Source organism: Phodopus roborovskii, unplaced genomic scaffold, assembly GCF_943737965.1.
Source record: "Phodopus roborovskii unplaced genomic scaffold, PHOROB, whole genome shotgun sequence".
Lineage (NCBI taxonomy): Eukaryota > Metazoa > Chordata > Mammalia > Rodentia > Cricetidae > Phodopus > Phodopus roborovskii.
The window spans coordinates 3,383,379-3,407,293 of record NW_026126583.1 but is presented as its reverse complement, the minus strand read 5'-3'; the positions used below and the strand labels follow the sequence as shown (position 1 = coordinate 3,407,293).

General features: G+C 40.3%; 1 pseudogene; it reads right to left on the bottom strand.

Moving 5' to 3' along the window:
* Positions 1–2,657: 2,657 nt before the first annotated feature.
* On the bottom strand, positions 2,658–23,295 carry LOC127236307 (zinc finger BED domain-containing protein 5-like; annotated as a pseudogene).
* Between the last annotated feature and the right edge of the window lie 620 nt (positions 23,296–23,915).

Below are 23,915 nucleotides of genomic sequence, written 5' to 3'. Positions count from 1 at the left end.
ATCGACTTTCCTTTAGATTGATTCTTTATATTGTTTTCTTTGTTCCTACTTTATTGATTTCAGCCCTCAATTTGATTATTTCCTGGCATCTACTCCTTCATGGAGAGTTTGCTTCATTTTGTTCTAGAGCTTTCAGTTGTGCTGTTAATTGTCTATTGTGACTATCCTACAGCTTCTGTACCTATTATTCTTATGTTTGGTCTTTTCATGTTGTCCCACATTTTCTGGATATTTTGTGTTAAGGATTTGTTAGATATAAGATTTTCTTTGGTCAGTGAATCTATTTCCTCTAGTTTATCTTCAGTGCCTGAGATTCTCTCTTTGAACTCTTATATTCTGTTGGTTATGCTTGCATCTGTAGTTACTGATTTTTTTTACCCAGATTTTCTATTTCCAGCATTCCATCAATTTGTGTTTTCTTTTTTGGTTTGTCTTTTTCTCTATTGCTTCCAATTTTGATTTTTTTCTTCCTTTTCTTCAAGGGATTTTTCTCATATCATCTTTGAGAGCCTCTTATAATTTTCATGAAGTTGTTCTTTAGGGCCTTCTCTTCTGCTTCATGTGCTTTGGTGTATCCAGGCCTTGTTGGTGTAGAGTCCCTAGATTTTGGTGGTGTCATATTGGTCTTTCTATTGTTGAATATGTTCTTGTACTGCCCTCTTCCCAGACCTTCTTTTGGTGGGTGCAGGTAAGGCCTATCTCTCTTTACTCTCCTCTCCTAGTGCGTGTAGGTGGGTGAGGACTTCGATGTCAGTGACTTTGGATGTTCTGAGCTTTCTTGGAGGTCTCAAGCAGAGGTCATAGGGGTTCAAGGGTCAGGTGAGGGCAGGCTCCGGATGATCCCGAGTGGAGGTGTGGGTCCATTATAAGCAGAGCTATCCCAGGATGTTTCAAGGAGAGGGTGAGGGTGTTGGACCTGAGCTAGCCAAACACTCACCTCAAGCAGAGGGCACAGCAGGGCTCCAGAAAACTCTTCATAAATGAAATGGTTTATTTGTAGAACACATTTCTAGAATATCATTTAATAACTCTTACAATTCATTGTTTCTGCTATTTTATGAATGCTTATACTGACAGTGATGAGTTACATACTCTAGTGCATTTAGACTAGTATAGTTTACATTAGGAGTGATGTGTTTGTTCATGTATTGTTTCTTCTGTGTGACACTAGAAGCCAGTATTAGGGAAAACTGAGCACATGTGGAGATCCTCTGTATAACTCGTGCAACTAGTCTGTGAATATAAAATTATTTAAAAAATGTTTTATAAGAACAAAATTCTGCCTTAATCACATTCTCTACTACTAAAATTCTTATAGAGTAGAAAAGTAAATTTATCATATAAGTATATTCACTTACAACCAAAGCATACTTTTAATAATACTAAGATCTCTAGAAAATAAATCTGGCTGTGTTTTATAACTTCTATTTGATGCTAGAACTTGAACCCACAGCCTCTGGCATGCCAGGTAAGCATTCCATAGCTAAACTACACCCTCAGCACTACAATTTTCTTAGACATGAATATTCTTTGACACATCTGTATGGTTGTTTTATTGGATGGCATGTTCATTTTAGAGACCAATTTCTATTAGTCAGGCTTACTTTTTCTCCATTCACCTAACAACATGAAGAAGATTTGGTGTGTCATGGACTGTACAAAATGTAATTCAAGGAAATGTCTTTCACGAAGGCACCCTTACTCTTTTGTTACAGGACAAAAATGGTTCTATGCTTTTTCATCAAATATAAAAATTGTAACAAATGTACTATTACATCACATTTTTTTAAAGGCTGTTTAATTTTTTCCAAGAGTGTGTATGAAAGAGAGAGACAGAGAGAGAGAGAGAGAGCAACAGAGAGAGACAGAGAGAGAGCACGTGTGGTTTTGAATAGAGAACTGTGATGATATTACTCTCCATCCATAAATGTATATTAGCCTGTTGTTTAAGAAGTATCACAGATGTTAGGGACAGTAGCTCATAATCATTGACTACCAACCTTATTATTTTTTTTTCCAAAGCAAAACATACTCTATGAAGAAAACAATGGCATTGGCTCTCATTCCCTGGGGTGGATTATTTATGGATTTTAAGACATCTTTTTATTCAAAACATACACAATTAATTAAAATAGGGGCATTTCCACATAGAAACATTTTAACATGCACAAAGGTGTCAGTTTCACTCACTACTTGCTACAATTCTACAATCTTTGATTCTGTTACATTGAGTTCTTGTGTATGGAAGTTAGAGCCTGGGAATTGTCCTGGAGGCTAAACTCAGAGTGAAATGGTAACAGCACAAATGCAAAACTGAAAGCAGCAAGGAACATACAATGAACGACTTTATCAGAAAGGTGCAGAAGAAGAAACTGAGCTTCGCTCTGCCATAAAAACCCAAATACAGCTGTCCATTGTGGACAACTCCTTCCTCTCCTCTTTTCTCCCGAGTCACCGCCGGTGATGTGGAAGAGTGTCCAGTGCTGACAACCCTTACTGCCCTGACACCAGTTAGACTAAAAGTTGAGGCTTGTGACCACCACGGATGCTGAACATTTTCCACATTCAACTGGGAAAGCGTCAAAAAGAAAAGTTCAAAACAACCAGTTGCACACACTGCAAGAGGCTGGACTGGTCTTCCAGGAGGGCATCTGAATCTAACTTCCCAGATGTCCAGGTGCACCCAGGTTCCCTCCAGGACTTTTTAACTCAGTGGTTCTCAACGTTTCTAATGCTGGGCTTAAATAAATTGGGAATAAATCACCTGTTATTAGACGTTGGGTACAACGTCGGGTCCTGATTGCCAAAGTCAATCTGTACTTTCTTTTCATTCTTATTTCTTTGCATAGTTGGCCTCCCTGTATGAAGCCTGCAGGGGCCCCCTCAGTATAGCATGGGTAGGAGTGAATATAAAAACAGTAAACCGTATTGCTACATTTTGCAACCCGATGAGTAAAAAGCCACCGCCAGTGGTAACATTGAGGTTGCTTCTTTTTCACTAGGTCAGAAATCCTCGGAGCAGTCTTTGCAAAAAGCAGAACAAAGGTCATCTTCCACAGCAAGTCTGTTCTTGTGTTGAGATTTAATAAGCAACTAGCTAGAAGCCCTGTTTCACAAAGATTAGTTGTTGGGAATGGAAGGAGGCACAACTAGGTCTCAGGCAGAACAGGTTATGACTGCAAACACTTGATCCAGACTTTTGTAACTGGCATTGTAGAGAAATCAGTTCTTGTTGCATAGCTGCTAACAAGTTCAGCAAGTTCCTGAGCTCACAGGAACATCTTCAGCTTTGACTGTGAATGGCCTTCTGGAAAGTGCAATTGGGGTGTCAGGTAGATTTAGAAAATATGAAATGTTGACTCCAAGCATGTGTAAGTGTTCTGTCACAGAAATTGTCACAATCCTTTTGTCTGGTTTGATGTCATGTTCCTCAAAGAAAGCAAATAGAGTAGGCAACATGTAAATTTACCCTCATCTTTTTTTTTTTCCCCCAAAGCTGAAGTTCCATTTGAAATGATCAGATTTTTTTCAGACAAGTCAAGGCATGTTGCATTTGGTCCTTGAGTGATACATTTGATTCATTCAGGATGGTAAAGATACTGACCAAGTTAAGTTCTTTCTGCAATCTACCTTTATTGACTGCAGAAACTTTGCTTTCTGATTAAAAATGTTTTGTATTCATCATGAAGCCCAAAAGCATGCTTTAAACTTCTCCTCTTGACAACCATCTCACTTTAGTGTGAAATACCAGAGCTTTGTCCACGCATCCAACTCATAGCACGGATGAGAAAACAGTTCAAAGTGCTAGTCTTTAGAAATTGATGGAACTTAGGGCACTTCTCATTACTTCCTGGTAACTATTATTTACTTATTGTGGTTTTTAGAGATAGGGTTTCTCTGTATAACAGCCATGTTTGTCCTGGAATTTGCTTTGTGAATCAGGCTGGCCTTGAACTCACAGAAATCCACCTGCCTCTTCTCCCAAGTGCTGGGATTAAAGGCATGTACCACCTTGCCCAGCTATACTTCTTGTAACTCTTGTGGCAGCATCATTATTACTATTTGCTGATGAATCATACAGTGAGCTCTGATAAATTTTGGTGACTCCTTCCAAGTTGAAATCCATAGTTGGAGCACCATCTGTGCAAACGCCACGAACCTTTTCCAAGAGATCTTCTGTTCTTTCAGGAATGAACTATCTGTGTCAAATACTTCACGTGCAGTACTTATTTCAAGAGGTTTGCAAAAGAGAATTAAGGTTGCAGTAACTGTGAACATTTTGCAACGTCTGTAGATCCATCAAGCTGAACTCTAAGTATTGAAAGTGGGGCACATTTAATTTCCTGGGTTACCTGATCAAGAACACCAACAGACATGTCATCTATTCTGTGGACAGTGTTGTTAGATAAGGAAACTGCACTCCATTGCTTAGCATATTCATCTCCGATGATCACTACTCGAATTCTGTCTTTGGCTGCTGGCAACAGCAAATCCTCAGCAGTTGGGTGAGGTTTCATTGCTCTGGCGAGTCTGCGTGCCAGCAAACATGATGCTCCAACAGCTGTTACGTTCTATTTGTGGTACTTGCCCCCAATGTCAAATCTGGCTCTCAAGGCCATTTGCTTTGCTTTGCTTCAAACATTGGTAGTATCCTTGTCTGCAGCATCCTTGTGCTTGCTGTCAAAAAGGCGTTTTAGTTTATTCTGCTGCATAGATGCTGCTGATGGAATTTTACAACAAATAACACATTGTTGTTTCTCAATTCCTCCTGTAATTATTGCAGTAAAACCATACTGTAAAGAAATCCTGACTATATTATTTTAACCTTCTCTACATGATCTATTGTTATGGCGTGGTTTTCTAGTGAAAATAATATGTACCAATAGCTTTAATAATACAAACTATAATGAGTAAAAAGTTCATTAAAGCTTCTTATGACATCATTGATTTATCATTGTCTGTCCTTTTCTTCTTCTTTTTTTATACACCTATTCCTTTTACTAACACGGGGGCAGGGAGACAGTATTCACAACAGCCACAGGTGAATATAAAAAGACCACTCAGCTTTTCAGATTAAGCTCGTGTGTGTGTGTGTGTGTGTGTGTGTGTGTGTGTTGAAGTATTTGATAATTTTACAGTACATGATTTTATATTTATCCAGTAATTATAATTCTTGAAGTAGTATTACCTCCAGTACTGCTGTTTTTAACACACTAGCATCTCTCTCTATATGTGACTGGTCTTCATAAGTATATTATCGTTCATGTCACATACAGCTGTATTTGTTTGGGGTGTGTGTTCTGGGGTTGGCTCAATGATGCTATCACACCATGTACTCCTATGCAGGCATGTGGACAGACCCGCCTGGGGATAGATAGGGGAGCAGCATCTCAGTTTCTAAGACCATCAGAAATATGTGTTTCTGATGGTCTTAGATGACCTCGGTAAAAGGATCATTTGGCCTCCCAAAAGGGTGGTGACTCACAGGTTGAGAATCACCTTTTATTTCTTTATTTTAATTTTTACTTATTCCTCTTCCATACAACACATCCTGACCACAGCTTCCTCTCATTCCACTCCTCCCAGCTTCCTTCCCATGCCCCCTCTCCCTTAACTATGCATCCTGAGAAAAGATCAGGCCTCCGAGGGATAGCACCCAAACAAACCCAGTAGGAGGGAAAGGGTCCCAAGAGAAGTCAAAAGAGTCAGAGACAACCCTACTCCCAGTATCAGGATTCCCCCAAACACTAAGCTAACAACCATAACATATTCAGAAGACTTAGCACAGACTCTTTCAGGGGCCATGATTGTTAGTTACTTCAGTCTCTGAGAGCTCCCAGGATTCCCACTTAGCTGATTTCATGGGCTATGATCTCCAGGTGTCTCCTAGCCCTTAGGCTCTCACAATTCCTGCTCCCTCTCTTTCTGTGGGGCTCAAACTGCAACATCTTGAAAAACATACTATTATTAAGACCCGAAGCAACCTGGGCTTAGGATGCCATCTGGTGGCAAAAGGAAGCATTGACTCTGAGTTTAGAACCCAACATTTTTTCAAAACAAACACAAAGCAAGCTAGATGACAAAGACCTGGGTAACTATCAAACTCCTCGGTGCAAAGGCACAGATATGAACCCATAGGAATTAAGAGCAAATGGAGAGCAGTGTACTCTTCCAATGAAACAAAGAAGGCATGAGTGACTGATGCAAGACGACGGGATGATCAAGTAATCAAAACAGCTGTCTTGAAGAAACTAAGTCAACACTAAGGTAATGCTAACACACAACTCAGAAATTTATCAGAGAAATTTAACTGAGATTAAAATAGTATCTAAAAACCTCAAACAAAAACTGTAGCAGAGGGAACCAGAATTAATGAGCATTTGGAGAACCATAAGAGCAAAGTAAAAGAACTGATGACACTCAACATGCTAGAACCCACACATTATATGGAAACCCTGCCATCATTCAACATGCTAGAACCCATGCATGGTAATGGAATTCAAGATGCTAGAATCCATGTATGACACTGGAAACCCAGCCAGCATTCAACATGCTACAACCCATTCATGGTATGGAAACCCAGTCAGCATTCAACATGTTAGAACCCATGCATGATAGTGGAAACCCAGTCACCTACCCAGGGCTAGTGAAGTCATGGATCTTGGAGGAGAACCTACAAGCACCACTTTACTAAACCAGTATAATTAACTACATTGGAAATATCTGTCTTTGTACCTATAGACAAGTATAGTTCTCACTTCTTATCAAGGAAGTGTCTCTTTGTAACAGCCACAGACTATTATAGAAAACCACAACCAATCAAAATTCAGAGATGTGGAGCTCAGGTCCCAAAACAACTCCTGCATGCAGAGATCAGGGAACATTGGAGAGGTGTATGTGTGTGTGTGGGGGGGGGGTGGGTAGTGCAGGGTGTGGTGTGGTGTGGACAGATTATAAACCAGAGGTTCATGGAGTTTGATGTGAGATGGTTCTCCTAGTAATGTTAGAATCTACAACTATAAAGTGTCACCAGCATGTCTGCCCAAACATTTGTGAACAAAGACAGCACCTATAGACATGCCAAAGTAGAAAGGAGAACGACCATGAAGCCTTAATTCTACATAAAGAACTAAAAGCAACTAAGAAATTCTCAGAAAGGGAGAAAAGTCTCCTGGGAAAGAGCACACCAACTGATTATCCAATATCAAATGACCAGCACTGAACACACACAAACAAGAGACATTATACACCCTCAGCAGGTTAGACATGTATGTATGCATATGTGTATGTATATTTATGTATGTATATACATGTATGCACTTGGTAATAATTAGTGAAATAGAGACCACGAATTTGAAAGAGAAAAAGGAGGGTTTGGAAGGGTGGAAGTAAAGAGGAAAATAATGTAATTATATTTTAATCTCAAAAATAAAACAAACATTAAGAAAATCGGTGGTTTGGAGAAAACAGGGTATTTAAAGATAGCTTAAAAAGCAAAGGAAGATACCATGAGAAGTATTTGAGACAACAGCAAATAAATCACAAGACAAAAAGAGCAACAAAATGATAGTAGTAAGTCTCTACCCATCATTGTTTGTCTTGAATATAAATAGACAGAATTCTCTAATTAAAAGACAAGACCCAAACCTACATGGATATGCATATGTAGCAAATTAAAGGCTAGAAAGAACTATTTTATGCAAATAGAAACAAAAACAAGAGCAGGAATAGTTATATTTTCATTTGATAATATAGGCTTTATGTTAAAATCCATTGTGGTGGTTTGAATGAGAATACCCTCCCCCATAGGTTTATGTATTTGAATGCTGGGTTCCCAGTTAGTGGAACTGTTTGGAAAGCATTAGAATGTATGGCTTTGTTAGAGGAGGTATGACAATGGGGTTAGGCTTTGAGTTTCAAAAGCCTAGGCTAGGCCCAGTCTTACTCGCTCTGCCACAAGCTGTGGATCGGATGTAATCACTTAGCTACTGCTTCAGAGCCTGCCTGCCTGCTGTTATGCTTCCTGCCATGATGATCGTGGACTAACCTCTAAAAAAGCAAGCAAGCCACCAATTAAACACTTTCTTTTATAAGCTGTCATGGTCATAGTGTCTCTTTACAGTAGTAGAATAGTCGTGAAGAAGACCATATATGATAACAAAATACATTATATGATATGAGTACTAATAGCTGTGTGTATATGCACCAAGCACTGTAATAATTAAATATATAAAGTAAATACAGAATGAAAGGAAAGATGGGTGAATATTGCATATTTTCTCTCATACGTGGATCCTACCTTTTATGCTTTATGTATGCTCTATTTAGAAAACCCATAGAGGTGAAGTAACTCGTGAAGCACCATTCAGAGGAAAGAATCTTTCAAGAAAGAATATATGGAATACAATGTTGTAAAGGGATAAAGAGGAAAAATAATCAGGAAGGATTCAATGGGGGTAGGGGATGGGGGCCTTTTGAAAAAGCCACATAAAAACCTACTGCCATAAAGGCTTTCTAAAATATATACATATATAAAAAGAGTTTAAATTGATCCATTCTATAATAAAGAGGAAAATACTTCAACTAGACACCAAACACTACCAAATTAAATCCTAATACCAGGAATTATATACTTTTTTTTTTTTTGAAATTTGACCTATAGATTCCTATATACATCCCCCAAACATTATAGATTCTGAGACATACCCCCAATTGTCTTGGTTACCCCCAGAACTTGTCAATAAGACTCTATTGATGAAGAGAAGAAAATGCATACTTGAGTCAAAGTACATGAAGACATCTATATGGCAGTCAACTGCAAGCTTCATCCCTACTGGTTCGGGTTCGTTGTGCCAGAAAGTACTATGCATACACTGCTGGAATAGAGAAGTAATTGTAGTGATTGTGTCAGCCTATGTAAAACGTATATAAGCTAAAGACAGATGAAATACTACCATGGGGAAAGGAAGGTAGGAAGGAATTTGTACTAAAAGCTAAGGAGATTTTGTCATTTGATCAGTGCTGGGGGAGAGGGGATGGCTTTCTTCAATGGACTACACTCAGGACAGACCCCATGCCCAGGAGTGGTTAACAAACACAGAGTGGACTTGATGAGGAGAGAGAAAAAGTGAGGGGGATGGATACATATAGAGAGATGCTCAAATGCCCATGAATGTACCTATGAGGGGAAAGTCATGAAGTACATACAATCAGATGAATAAGACAAACGAGGCAGATTAAGGGCAATGATCTTTACAGGTGTGGAGAGATGCTCAGCAGCATAATAAAGAGCACACTTGTCACTTATCACACTGGTAATATCCTTTGACAGCAACACTACTGGCAAAGCTACAGAAGGAAGAAACTGATATTTTTGGTGAGCAGGTAGGAAATTGGCAGGATGCGTATGGGATGGAATGTAACACCAACAAACATAATTAGTTGTGGTCTTGTTTCTAGAATTTAGATGGGGATTGGTGCTGGAATTTCTCATGAATGAAAGAAAACTTGGGCAGCGGGGTCTTGGTGATGTCTGGCATAAGCAGGGCTCCCAGCAGGGTAGTTTCGACTGTACACCACTCCAGATCACATTTAGAGTTGTGCCCTTCCCACCCTATCAGAATCTAGTACCCAGCAAGGCTCCAGGGGCTTCATCTGTGCAGATCGGACTGAGAACTACTGGTTATTTCTGGCCTTGGGGGTTGCTCCCACAGTGATCTTGGAGTTATTAGCTCCGGAGCTTTGAGAAACTGCTGTAGCCGATGGAAGCTTTTCTCAGGGCTCCCGTTTCCTGATGCTTTTCTGCTTCTCTAGGTCCCCTGGTTCCCTGAAGGTCTGAATGGGAAAGAGGATCTGCAGCAGAGGCCGGGGATGAGGCTGGACGTGCTTGTCTAGGCTGGAACCAGCAGAGGAAGGGGGAGTCCCTTGTCCCCCAATACCTGTGGCCAGTCAGGGGCACTCAGGACCACCAGGAGTAGGATAACCCCACCTATCACCCTGAAAGGAGGTGGCTAACCAGGTTGGTAGCCTGATTCTCAGGCTCTGCAGTGCCAGGCCTCTTTTACACAGGTGACCGTGCAGGGAGCTGAGCCTTGGAAATTGCATAAATGGGATCCCTGTCCCCAGTTTTTCCAAGGAGACCTACGGGTTTTCATAACCTGTCCTGGTCACCTGATTTTGGCATTTCACAACATGTTTCAGATCTTCCAATTGGTAAATATAATCCCAAGACTACAATTATCTTGTTGTTCTTAAAATTACTGTATAAACAATTTCAAGACTTGTTACACGTAACCCAAGAGATGTTGGTGACAATTTGATAGTATTTTGATTTGGTTTTCATGCAAATGGACATTAGTTTCATTTCTTCCCTTTCCCTACCCTTCTTCTTATGTTAAAACTCAGTTTGGGGAAACAACAGTTGTGAGAAATTGGTATTTTGATACTGGAAGTCTAGGTCAGGTGTTGGTACCTTTGTTTCTGAGACAAGCTGAGTCTAATGATAAAATTGGGATGCAGGAGTGTCTTCCTATTGTGGTGTGGTGTGGAAGGTTGATGGGACATGATAAGTAACATTTGAGGAAGGACAGTGGCTTCATAGTGTCCACTGTGACCAGAATGGTACAGACAAGAGATCTCTTCTGCATTTGTGGAAACGGGTAGAGCAGTAGACCTAGGGGAAGATCTATTGTCTGTGCAGGGAAAACACAGGACCCAGACAGGCAGGAGTCAAACAATGCATGAGAAAGGGGGACTCCAGCTAAAATCCTGCCACAGAGTGTTTAGTTAACTGATTCTACCAATCAACCGCCATGCCTACCATTGCCTGCCCAGCCACATGGGGGTGGCCTATTAGTGTTTCTCCCTCTAGGAGTTGATAGACAGATGAAAGATTAAAGTTACCTGTGTGCTGCTGCTAGGGTGGAGCTTGGGTGGAGAAGCTGCCAGATGGTGATGATAGAAGCGAGCAGTTTCTTGAAAGGAACATAATGTTAAGAGTTGGAAAGTCCTATATAGAACCATCAGTCCAAAACACAGAGAAAGCAAAACAGAATGAACCTGTGGGAAGTTAGCAAATATGTGACAATGGTAACATCTCATGAGCTTTTGAAGAGTGGGAGGAGCTGAAGGGTGAATAGGACTTGAAGCCAAATGTCATCAAACTTTAGTGGCAAAACTGAAGGTTGAAAAGCAATGAAGCAATGCATCAAGGCTGAAGGTATAATAGTTTGAAAGCTAGATTACAGACCCAACCAAATTAGTAAGTTTACTACGATAAAAATATTTTCAGATATTAAAGGCATCAAAATGTATGCTTTCTGTCTAGAAGCTACTGCTCTGTCAAAGCAAGGGAGTAAACATCAAGTAAAAACTGAAGGGTTATTTCAGATATGCAGCCAGTGCTCTTAACTGTTGAGCTATCTCTCCAGTTTCCCTTATATATTATTTTAAAGTATTTTGAACAAACGTGTATAACTTCTGTGTCTCTTTTCAGATGAACCACTTGCAATGTCACCAGGTTCAAGATGATCTGGCAAAGCATCGGCTTTCTCATATTTATGAAAGAAAGCAGACAGAAAGGTATCAGATTCTTATCCCCACGAACTCACTCACCCATTTCCAAGGTCTGCTCTGCTGTCTTTACAGGCTTTTAAACTACTATGCTTGTAAGTCTCCTCTGTTCTCTCACTCAGATCCTTCTGTAATGACCTTCCTTCCAAAGGGAGAATTCCTAGCGCAGCCATGGGAAGAGGGGGAATTCGTGGGTTTTGACTTCTTACTTCAAAGGTTCTCCATCAGCAGAGTTAGAAATTTAGGACAGTTGTAGTTATACCCATTCTTTCTCTCTCTGTCTCAGTCTGTCTCTCTTTCCATCCTTCCCTCCACCCCTCTCATGTATGTATGTGGAGGTGAGATACAACTTCTATGCCAAGAGCCATCAAACATCTTCCACCTTTTGTTTGAAACAACGTCTCTCATTGGCTGACCAGAATGTTCAGCGGATATCTGCCTGTCTCTGCCTCTCCTCTAGCTATCTCTGTGATTACATACATTTGCCACTGTGACTAGCTTTTTATATTAGTCTTGGGATCAGAATTTAGATTCTTATACATTCAAGGCAAGCTCTCTACCAACTAAGCCAGTTAAGAGACTGGTTATCTCTTCAATATCATGATTATTTATTCCTCCTGGCATCAAGACACTATCGCCTCATTCCATTCTGAATGGCTTAGTTATATTATTGACCTGGATTATGTTTGGGCAGCAGGGCCTACTGTCAAATGACCAGCATGGCAAGGTCTTCTGAGACATGTGAGCCCTCTGACCTTTAGATATTTGTAATCTAGAGGTAGAACTAGTCATGCACTTATGAACCATGTCTGCTTGTCTGAGTATGTTCTACAGAACTCATCCTCACATAGAATCTTACAATGTCATTGTGTTTGGAAAGAGAATCTGCAGATTTTACTAGTTAAGGAGCTTGAACTTGCTGTGGTTTAGTGTTAGGCCTTAATTCAATGACTAATGTCCTTTTAAAGTAAAGGGACATACAAAGAAGGCGAGGGAAGATTTTGAGACTAGATCGATTCCTCTGAGTCAAGAAATGACACTGATTTCAGATACATACAAGAAGCTAGGATCAACTCTCAAAGTCTAAAGAAGCAACCAGTCTTGTTAACAGGCTGGTTCTGATGTCTGACTTCCTGAACTGTGAGAAAGAATTCCATCTTTTTAACCCATTTACTTATTGATATTTTGGCATGGCTACCTTGAAATTAATATACAATGTTGGGTGTAATACTTGCAATTGTGTGCTAATTTCTCATCTCTGTGAGAAGCACCTGCAAGAAACCATGGGGAGGAAAAACAAATATATTTAGGATGGAATGATTTCAAAAAAGTCTCAGTACATTGTGGTGAGAAGAAGAGTATGGGGGAATATCATAGTTAACAGTATGGTAGGCAGAAAGGAGGGAGGGAGGGATGGATGTAGGAAAGGATGGAGAAGGAGGAAGGGAGAGAGAGAGAGAGAGAGAGAGAGAGAGAGAGAGAGAGAGAACGCGATATGACTAAGCTACCTGACTTCTTCCCATCCTGGCTTCCTCCCTAGTCCCCTTATTAATTTATCTGGGATAATGACAGGCTTTTCCCTCGTAATTAATCATCTCTGGAAATTCTCTATTAGATACACTCAGAGGTACTTTACCAATCCTAATCCTTTATTGGATTTACAATCCAAAAAAGCTGATAATCCACGTTGACTAACACACTCTATGAGAGCAAATACCTTAAATTGTTGCAATCACGGACAAGGAGGAAGTCTGGATATGGGCAGGCAGTCAGTTCTCAGCAACACCTTCTCTGCTTTTGCATAGCTGTGTGCAAATGCTTTCTTGAGAGAGAATAGAAGACCTAAAGTTAATTGCAATTTTTTATGTGTGTTCTTCTGTGGTTTGATTTATCATGTTTTATGGTAATGCTTTATGTTTTCAAGATCATAAATCCTTTCATTCTTTTGTTTAATTTTGTGATTTAGTTTGTCACACTGGATTATTTCCAAATTATAAAGTAATGAGTACAATTTTATGTCAAAAGGAAATGATATAGTGAAATAAGAAAAACTAATGTTTCACTCTAATTCCATTCTGAAGAAATAATCATGTGAATAATCTTTGCAGATTGTGTATAGAAATAAATATTCAGATAAAACATTTTTATTTCCTTTGTTTAAAAATAGATTATGCCAGAAACAATATTAGTTTTCCCAGAATTAGTATAAAAACACAATATATAAATTCTATGTCTCAACAAAGAGACATGTAAGTTTTCATGTATATTTATTTACTCAATGAACAAAAGTATCAGCCATAACTATTAAAATGCAGAACAATATTTCAGTGGGAATATTTGTACAATATTTTCTTATAATGTCTGGTTTCAGGTTTACTGTAATGGATATTCTGCTGAAAGTGAATCATGCCTTTGCCTTGAAGGCTTTGAAAAATCTAGGTGAAGAAAAATCTGTAGACAGAAGTATGTGTAATGCCTAGTCCCACAGCCCCAAGGAAAAAAATATATTCTTCACCCCTGAGCATCTCTGTTGTGTTGCCCAGATGTTCCAAGTGCCTAAAGATATTCCCACACAATCAATTCTTCTGTGAATTTACTGACAATCCTTTATATTCTCCAAGGGATTGTATATTTGCTTAGGATTGGGAGTGGACAAAGTAGAGCATGGTGCCACTGCTTGGTCCTTCTTGGTGGCCAGAAGCTCACTCACGTGGGTGGTGTAGCTAGAGGTCTGATCCCAGGAAACTTAAGTGATGGTTGACAGAGTGGTTTCAGCTCTGCTACAAGGAACAAAGAAGTCTTCCCATTCCACTAGGACCCTTCCATGTGGCCTTTCCTAGGACAGTTTGGACTTCCATGCACATTCATAACTGAATTATGAGTCACTGAAAGTGGAAGCTCTTCTGTTTTGAAAGACTATGTCTATGCAAGTTCCTTCTGTATCCTGTAGCTCGGAACCAGCTACAAAGCCAGGGAGATCCTCAGGGGAAGAGAGCGAAACTCAGTCTTGATGTTAGGATCAGCATGGGTCTTGACTCAGGTTCTTGCTGCTGTGTTAAAACACCATGACCAAGCAGGGAAGGATTTATTACTGCTTACAGCTCTCAGGTCATAGTTGGTTACTGAGGGATCTCAGGACAGGAGCTCAAAGCAGGGCAAGAATCTTGATCCAGGAACTGAAGCAGAAGCTATGGAGTAGGCAAGCTGCTTCCTGGCTTGTTCCTCATGCTTTTCTCAGCCTGCTTTCTCATATAACTCAGGACCACTGTTCAGGGATGGCACTACAAATGTAATGGGCTGATCCTTCAACATCAATCAGTCATTAAGGAAATGCCCCACAGGCTTGCCTGCAGGCCAGTCTGGTGGGAATGCTTTATAAATCAGTTTTCTCTCTTGAAACATGACTTTAAGATTGTGTCTATTTATGAAAATGCTGCCTAGCACGTAATGTGCTAAAAAAAAAAAATGAGAGTTATGGTAATAGCCATGTCCGCAAGCAACCTTCTACTAACAACAAACATAAATGACCCAGTTAATTTAGTCTGGGTCTGAGAAAGTCATTCCCATTTAACTAATACTAGGAGAATTTTGGCTTTCTTCAGAAAGCAATTGCAAGGAATCTCTGGGAGACTTCTAAGATGGGAGATGGGGTGCCAATGTTAAATATGATGCTATTAAATGTTTTATACTGCAAAGAGTTCTCCTTCATGTTTGCACTTAATAGGCTCTTGAGGTTTCCATTTGCTTCTTGCTTACATGAACAAAAAGGAAACTCAGGACTTGTTTAGAAATGCCAACAGTCTCTTGGAAGAAATTCTCACGACTTCCTCTTTGTTAGTCACATTTGGTTTTCACCAAGGAGTCATGAAAAACAGTGTGGTGGGAGCGGGAGGAATGTGAGCCCCCATTCAGATAAGCCCTTAAGGACCTCATGAAGCTCCCAGTTCAGTTTTGTCCTCTGCCAAATGGGTCTTGCAGCAAGTTCTGTCCAGAGGGCCAACCCAGAAGAACACACAGCTAGGACAGTTGCATATGAATCACGCAAAATAAGGAAGTGGTCAGAACCAATATTTTTCATTATCACTTCATAGATAATGCTGATTATTTGTCAGTTGTAAAACTTGCATACTTTTCTCACAGGCATACATATTTTAATTGGTTTCCAGGCACTGAAAGTATTTTGTTTTCTTTTGGCTGATTGCATTTCCTTGGCACTACTTTTGTTGACTTCTTTCCAGAAAAAAACTTATTAATTCTTTATGAATTTCACTCATTGTGTTTTGACTTTACTCACTCCCTTTTCTCAACTTCTGTACTCAGCTCCCTATCTACCCACTTTTGAATTTTCTTCTTTCCATTGTTCCACAGCAAACCCAGTTTCTTTGGGCAGACTATTATTCCTTGGGGGGGATGGGGGTGGGGGGTGTCAATTTACCAGATCTCACATCATTAAAGAAAATTGACTATTCATCTAATAGCAGCTTTCAAATGTTAATAGTAGGAGTAGGATTCCATGCCTACATCTACCCTCCATGCTAGCATTTTGTTTGGCGGGTACATGTGCAAGTCTTGTGCATGGTTCACAATAACTGTAAGTTCATAGCTACTGTCCTGTCCTTTCTGGAAAGCACTGCATTCTGGAAGCCACTCACTGCCCACTTCCTCTTCCACTAGGATCCCTGAACCCTGTGGTGAATATTGTGCAAATTTGTAGTCTTTGTACCTCAGCCAGTTTTAAGATGGATTTTAGGATAGAGGAAGGGGGAAGTGAAGCTTTGAAATTTTAATAAACATGATAATTGCTTTTCACAATGTAATACCTGGGGTACATATGAATTGTTTATTTCCTCTACTAACCTGTAGACTAGCTATTCTTCTGAATATTAATTATTAATAGGATTGGACAGTATCGTTGGTGTTTATCTTATGTTGCTGTGATTCTTCTTTATACATATATATCTGCTACATGTTTTTCATGTACTTGCACACAGTTTTGTTAATTTGTAATTATTACTTTTATATTTGAGATATTAATATAATTATTTTATATATCCTTTTTAATATATTTCACTCTATAATTATTTTCAAACAATGGATTTTGAGTGAAGGTCAATAGGTAGAAGTCAAAAAGATGACAAGATAGTATAATTTTATACTTTATTTGTCAATGCATGCAATAGCAATGTATTATTAACTTAGTTTGACAGGGTTGTGTTCATAAAATAGTAATGTAAAAATGCAAATAGCTATATTAAAATGTATTAACAAGTTGGGAACATCATAGAAGGGTACAGGAAGTTATCAAGATGTGGGTAGTCAGTGTGCTTTCAAATTATTTTCTGAAGCTGGGATTTTTAAAAGGCCCAAATTATTGATAAACAAGCAGAGACAAACATAGGTTGACAGAAAAAAAAATGACTTATATAGATCAGCTAAATGGTGCTTGACCTGCGCTGAGAACTCAGTCATATTCCTGAATCAGGGATAACAATACGACTTCAAGTTTCCCTTGAATATTATGCAGAAAGAGTATAAAATACAATGGTATAAAAAAGTAATTCTAAAAAAAGGAATCAAATATTTAGCTATGTGTGTTATTTTCTTGTGACCTGACAAGACACAGCTTTAAAGAGAACAGGTTTATCTTGGCTGCCATTTTGAAATGGTGCTGTCTATCATGGCAGGGAAGCCTAAGGGTGGCAGCACAAGGTCATTTGTTCATATCTTCATGGGTCAAGAACAGAAGGCCTGAGACCTGAGGCTGGTTGCAGGATCTGGCTATCATCCTCAAAGCCTGCCCCCCAGTGACCCATATCCTCTATATAGACAGAGTCGACTTCCTGAAGATCTGCCAGCCTTCCAAAGCAGCACCACAATCTATGAACAGGGATCCAAACACATGATCCTACATGGGTATTTCATACGACAATTGCCAACAAATTAGTGGTTTCAATTCATGTGATTTCCACTAATTTTCCCCTTTTATGTGACATAATGTAGGTGTTCATCGATATCATAATTTCCTAGAATATACTGAGTAAATATAGTTTGAACTTTTTATAGAGTTGGTCAATTTCTACAACATTAAAAAAAATAGCCACTGACTGTGTGGGTTGATTACAACTTCAATATACTTAATTAAAATGTGAATAAATTAAAATGAAATTAGATGTTTAGTTCTTCAACCCACTAGTTATATTTTAGTGCTTAATAGTTCCATATGACGCCATTTATGTCAAAGAGTTCCATAATAGCAGGAATTTCTGTCACAAGTATGTATTTTCCTATATAATGTATGGCACAACAGACCGTGGAATGGAGTGGGCTCTTCTTAGCAGGCCTGGTGTCAGCAGTCACAACGCCTGTGAGCTGACAATGACATGGGCTGGGTTGGCACCAGAGGTGGGGTTCCACTGCTTTTTATCTTCTCCTTACTGATTTAAGGTTGAGCTGTACCATGGTCTGGAAGTGGGCGTTATCATACAGTATTTGCTATTTTAATTTTCTAATGTATGTTTTATAATACAGAATGTGTTCTATCTGGGTAAGCATGAACACAAACTTGGGAAGAATGATAGCTCTTCTCATAGGATAAAGTCATCAACAGATGTCAATTATATTCATTAAACTGAGAGCACGTGTCATTTAATTTTAGTTTTACCTCCCCTCTCTGAAGCATTTATTTAAATTGTTCTATTACTAAAAAATAAAAACGCAGGAGTCAGATATTGGAATAAAGAAAGCAGTGGAGGAGGAATGACCAGCTGACCCTTTCTAAGCGCCTCCCTACTACTCTATCATAACCTGGGTCCTCCAAAATATCTATGGCCAATTCTGGTCAGCTAGTCATTGACTCTGCCTCTGGCTCAAGGTTAGCTTTATTAGCAGACTCAGAGTGTCACAGTGCTATCAAATTTTCTGAAACTTTCTGTCTGTCTGTCTGTCTGTCTCTCTCTTTTGTTTGGTCTCACTCTCTCTTGTTCTCTCCCTCTCTCTGCCTATAATGTTACCTGTATGGAAGTCAGAGGACAACTTGCATGGGTTAGTTATCTCCTCCTACCATGTGGGTTCTGGGGATTGAACTCAGGTTGTCAGGCTTGGTATAAAATACTCTTAGTAAGAGCACCTGGCATTCTTCCAGAAGACTCAGTTTCAATTTTCAGAACCTACATGGTGGTTCACAATAATATTAACCCCATTCCTGGGATATCTGACAGCCTTTTTTGACCTCTCCCCAACCAGGTACCTTGCAACACAAGCACATATACAGACAAAGCATATACACATATAAATTAAGTTAACTAAAATATAAAATAAATCATACAATCTTAACTTAATTAAGCACGATCCTTTGTCATCTGAATAACTGTATCCCAAATGATTGGACAGAGTTTGATGATCCTTCATGGAAGGCCTCACCCTCCCTGGAGAGTGGATGAGGGATTGGTAGGAGGCATGGCAGGATGGCAGGGTGAGGGAACTGGATTGATATGTAAAATAAGAAAAAATATTAACTAAAACAATTAAATATATAAAAAAAAGAAAATGCCCTACAGGCTTGCTTTCTTGATTTTCTGGAGGCATTTTCCTGAAGCTTCCTCCACTTTAATAATTTAAGCTTGTGTCCAGTTGACATAAAACTAGCTGGCACATCAATGTTTCTTTATGTGTTTCCAATAAAACTCATTGACTCAGCAAGCTGGTCTGTGGTGGTATCTGTGCTGAGGTCTGCCATAAGTTTCCTATCTGGGGCAAGGAAATTCATTCATATCTTCCCGGGAACAGTGTCACACAACATTTGAATGAACAAAGAATTGACACTTGAACTTATGAATACAGTTAAGTTCATATAAACTTAGCTTCATCATATGATTGAAAGTAAACTCCAAATGATGTAAAAGGAATCTGAAACAATAGCCAAGAAATCACGTGATTCTTGGAAGGCCAAAAAACAAAGGGATAACTAAAATGGAAGGGGACCAGGGCCATGTCCTTTGGCTACAGCAGACAGAAGAGCTCAGAAGGCCCAGCAGGGCTACTGTCAGGGAAGACTGGTGTGGGAGCCAAACTGAGAAGCAAAGGTGGGAAAATGCAACCGTCAAGGCATACTTTCCCAGTTTCAAAGACTTCACTGTACACAGTGTAACATTGCTTTTGGATCGACACTTAGGAGTGACGTCCGGTTATTTATTTTCTTAATCATGTTTACTTTTTTAACCAAGTGATTATTTGTTTTAATAGAGGAAACATTGAGTATATTTCAGATAAGACTCCCAAGGAGAGAAGAGATAAAAGATTCAGGGGTGAAGGAGTTGTGGCTACAAATACAACTCAAATGATTGTGCCCTAGCAGGTAGAAGGCTCTGGATTTTGTCCCCAGCACTGCATAAAGGGCAGTCAGCCCTTAGGAGGCAGAAGTAGGAAGATAGGAAGTTTATATATATGGATTATGTTTGTTCCAAAATGATTGCCACTCTAAACCTTAGTGTCTACTTCAGTGCATATTTAGCCTTTCTGGTTTCACTCCAGGAGCAGAGCATAGATAACCACAAAGACGTTAGAACAGGAGACATTTCTGCACTGCAACTTGGCATTTTGAGCTCCTAAATGTATACAGAGGAAGAAGTGCTACTTCACGATGAATAGGGTTGAGAGGAGCAGCTTCCAGTGTGTTCTCAGGCAAGCATTGTAAGAGATGACTGGCACTGGGTGTTAGCACTGTGATTCAAAAACAATGATTAGGAATGATTATGTGTTGTAATAAGTGGCCCAATTACTACCAATCTATTTTGGTAAACACCAAAGCTCATAATAATGTTTATTTTGTATATGCTAATTAATTTCTTATTGTTTTTTTTGGGGGGGGTTATATATCATGTGGCCCAGTCTGACTCATTTCCCATTCTTTCCATATCCTCCCTCTTCTTTTATAGCCTCCAACCTCCAGAGGAACAAAACAAAAACAACAGAAAACACTTCTCACTGACCCTTCTGGGCAATGACCCACTCCTCTATGTATCTCTGCCTCCTCTCAAACTAATCAGAGTTGTCCTGTCTCCAGTCCGGCCATACATATACCACTCCACCCCTCCATCTTCCCTGCCTCTCTAGCACGTCACGAAGTACACTTTAAGAGAGGTTTTTAAAAGAAAAATTAGTCACATACTTGCAGATTTTTAAAAATTATTTTTGAGATAATATTATGACATTTCCCCATTACTCTCCTTTTTGTCCATCCAAACCCTCCCATACCCCTCGTTGATGTCTTTCAGATTCACTGCCTCTTTCCATTCCTTGCTATCCTTATCATGTGCATAAGTGTACCCATACATAAATATGTAAGTAAACCTGCTCTGTATGCATGTTATTCATATGTATGCTTTCAGAGTTGCCCACTTGTTATTGAAAACCAGTGGGTATCCTCTTCCCCAGGAAGACTATTTCTCCCTGTCAGTATTCATTAGTTGCCTGTGGTTCTTTGTGTAGGGTTGAAGCTCCATGGGATTTTCCCCTGTCCACTTAGGCATGTCTATTGTTGTAATTCTTGTTCAGCTCTTCATTTTTTTTCCCTCAGGACCATCATTTTAAGTTCACTGAGCTTTGCTGTCTTGGTAAGCTCCTCCCAGAAGAATATCTAGAGAATCCTTTTTTATAAAAAGTACACTCGATCCCTGGCAGTCAAAGGCTCTCTTGTTCAGTGAATAAGGGAGGAACTGATCTTAGAACTGTAGCCATCATCCTGCCAGTAACTTATCCTGCCTTCACATGAGTCTATGCCTTGACATCATGTGCTGTGATCCTTAGATCCTATTTGTTCCAGTCGGTCATTCTGCCCTGAAGCTACTTGATTTTTTTATCTTCTAGTTGACAGCCTTTTTTGACCTCTCCCCAACCAGGTACCTTGCAACACAAACACATATACAGACAAAGCATATACACATATAAATTAAGTTAAGTAAAAGATAAAATAAATCATACAATCTTAACTTAAATGAGCACGATCCTTTGTCATCTGAATAACTGTATCCCCAAATGATTGGACAGAGTTTGATGATCCTTCATGGAAGGCCTCACCCTCCCTGGGGAGTGGATGAGGGATTGGTAGGAGGCATGGCAGGATGGCAGGTTGAGGGAACTGGTATTGATATGTAAAATAAGAAAAAATATTAACTAAAACAATTAAATATAAAAAAAAAGAAAAAAGAAAATGCCCTACAGGCTTGCTGCAGCCCTCAAACTCCTCACACAGGTTGGCCCAGAGCTGGTCAGAACTACCAAATCCCAGAACTCCCTGACAGGCTGAATGTGTGTCACCGTAGAAAGTACCCATCCCAAATTACATTATGAATGGATGGGATTCTGGAGCTGTCTCTGGGTGGTTTTCCCATTTAAAACTGGCTGCTGCCCTTGCCTATGAGACATGGTCTGGAGCCTGAACCCCACTGCCTCTCTGATGCCAAGCTTTCTAAATAAAAATTGGGCTTCCTCAAGCCTGGCCTTTTGTGGTGGATTATCCCAGGATTTTCAAGCCCTAACATGATGTCACATGCTTTGAAGACTAGAAAAGACAAATCTCAGAGGCTTGGAAATGTGGCTTTCAAAGATCCATGATGGTCTTCCAAACAGAAGAGCAGTGCCCTTCAAAGTGATAAATTTTGGAATATTTTATACCAAAGCAGATGAGCTAGCATACAAGTTAAAAATCAAGGGTAAAGATTCATTCAAGAAAACATGTATTACATTTTAATCTTTTCATTTCCTTAGATGACTTTTCTTTAGGATGGCCACCAATCCAGTTAGTGATGAGTAAAAATTAAATCAAGTCTTCAAATCACTGCTAAAACATCGAATGAGAGAGAACACACACAGACACATAATCACTCTGATCTCCAGAAGAAAAAAATGTGCATGGATTTTGGCTGAACATGTTTATTCCTAGTTTTAAAGCCTTTTAAAAAGTTTTGTTTGTGTGTTTTATGTATGACATTTGTATGGGATCAACAGTTAGCGTGTCATCACGTGATCAACTTTGAGGATGCCAGCCAAAAGCTAGGTTGCTAAGCAAAACAGTCGTGCATGCCCTGACAGCAGTTGCAATCCTCGGTTTTGCCTTTGGTTAATTTTCAAAGCTAAATTTCAACTGCAAAACTGCTCTTGCATATACACAAAACACAAAGGCAACATATACTGATCTGGGGAAACAAAGTAGTCCTGTAAAAGGTTGAAGTCATCCACACTGTCCTGGGGCACTAAACCCTTCTGTCCTCAAACCCATGTTCAGGTGTCAGCTGACTGCCCTCTACCCTGATGGGAGGGTGCCTGGCCAGGCTCTGGCTCCTCCCAGGTCCCACCCTGGATAGTGTGAGTCACAGACTGTTTGGGCCTGAGTCACCCATCAGGAGCCTTGCCCAGGATCAAGGCAGACTTAGATTGTCCACAAAACAAGGAGAGAAGAAGCAGGGACCTCAGGCGCAGTAATCTCCAAGGTAGGAGCTCAGGGGAGGCTCTCAGATCCTCGGGCTCCCAGGAAAGAAACTACTCGAGGAGGGAGAGAGGCAAGGCGGGAGAAGGCCGGGATCCCATCCAAACAGAGGGAAGAGTCCAGGAGCTGGCAGACAAGGCCAGTGACAGCAGGTAAGGAGGGCCACGGGGGCTGCGGGGGTCACGTGGGTCTAAGCCTGAGCCGCCTGGGCGGGCGCGGAGACCGGCAGAGCGCAGGCGCATTACGGGTTCTAAGCCTGCTTCCCGGTGGGCGTGTTTCCCACCCCGTGACTGTTGCTACCCCAAGCCCTGGGCTTTGATGGCTAGGAAGGAGCTCTGGAGCTTTTACACCAGCGAATGCGAAGCAAAAGCAGTGCTAGGGAGTGATCTGCAATGAAGTGAGGAATTTACGTGCAGCCTCGGGCTAGCGTGGAGTTCTGTGTCCACAAGGGGCGGAAAAACAAGTCCTCAGCACCCAGCTCTCCAGTCCACTGGCCCTTCCTTTTTCCTTTCCTTCCGTTTACCTTTTGTTTATTGACTCCCTTGCCCCTGTGTCATGGCTGTTCTTCAGCTCTCAGGCACCTACAGCTGTGCAGCTCAGGGCAGACCGCGGCCAGGGGCTGTTTGTCCTGTGTCATGGCCCCCTAATCAAGGCTGTGCGTTTATCTATGCTGCTGTCTGTGGATCACACAGACAAAAGACATATCCTCCTGGTTCTCCTAATAAGTCCTTTCCGAGATCATGATATCATGATTTCAGTCTCTCTCTCTCTCTCTCTCTCTCTCTCTCTCTCTCTCTCTCTCTCTCTCTCCCTCTCCCTCTCTCGCTCTCTCTCCTCTCTTCCTCTACCTCAGTCTCTCCCT